We start from the raw sequence: 1,200 nt of genomic DNA, 5'->3' as shown, positions 1-1,200 counted from the left end.
AGCTGGTCTTTCCTGTCCAAAGTGCCTGAGATGAAGTCGCTCCATCCTTGCCTCTAAGGAGAATTCTTCCAAGTCAGAGCTGTTAGTTCCTTTGGCAGTCCCCGGTCCTTCCACGAGTCTTCGCCAGCACCATCCTTCAAATGCAGGGCTGCTTCTTCGGTCTTCCTTATTCCATGTCCAACTTTCACAAGCGATTGATGAGCCCAGAGCTTGGCTCAGGCGCACCTCAGCCCTCAAAGTAGCAGCCTTGCCTTTGGGCACCGAGTTGAAAAGCTGGGTGGAGGGGTTAAACGTCAAAACAAAACAAAAAGCCCAGCACAATTCTGTAGCCAAGGTGAGCTGTCCAGGTCTCAGGGGCGCCCTTCACTGCCCACTGCCCGCTTTCCACGAAAATATCTTCACTCTCAGAACTGAGCATTCTGAAGTGACTCATCCCCTGCACCCCAGCCGCTCCCCCAGACCCGGGGAGACATCTCTTTTACATCCCAGTCCTCGATCAGAGGACTCAAGACAGAGCCAGGCTCTGGGGACCCCTCAGTGGATGCTGATGACATGAACGTGTTCCCAGATCGATTGAAGCCAAAGGAACAGAACGGACCTTCCCGGGAAGCCTTAGGAGGAACCAGAAGGCCGACGACACCCTGGTCTTGAACTCCGGACTCCAGAACTCTCCTGGGTCTTTGGTTACACTAAGCCAAGACTTTGTCCTATGTACTTAGGGCATGTTGTTGGGAAAGACCAACCTCCCCTGGGGAAGGACATCAGGTTTGGCAAAGTGGAGGGGCAGCAGGAAAAGGGGAAGGCCCCAAGGAGATTGATTGACACTGGCTGCAACAAGGACCTTAGTCATCGGCACAGTTGGGAGGGTGGCGCAGGACCGGGCAGTGTTTCTGCCGTTATGAGTCCCAGCCAACTCGGTAGCAAACAACAAGAAGATCTCAGGCAACATCACTTGGCTCCTATGAAACCTGTTTTGACCTCCCAGAACCCCCTTCAGGGTCTCAGGGCCCCTTCTGATAACTGCGGCTGAGATACTTTATTGTGCCAGCCTGGCCGATAAACACAAGTGGGATTAACTGAAGGGCGGAGAGATAAATGGCTCGGTCAGCCTCGCCTCTCTTGTCTCTCGCTCTTTGATCATCAGACCAGTGTGCGGCTGCCTTGCTTGTTCTGTGCCTCAATTTACAGGCTACACGACCT

The sequence above is a fragment of the Echinops telfairi genome, unplaced genomic scaffold (genome assembly GCF_000313985.2).
Source record: "Echinops telfairi isolate 266 unplaced genomic scaffold, ASM31398v2 ScPeMD7_655;HRSCAF=1070, whole genome shotgun sequence".
In the NCBI taxonomy this organism is placed as follows: domain Eukaryota; kingdom Metazoa; phylum Chordata; class Mammalia; order Afrosoricida; family Tenrecidae; genus Echinops; species Echinops telfairi.
Note: the sequence above shows the minus strand (reverse complement) of the source record.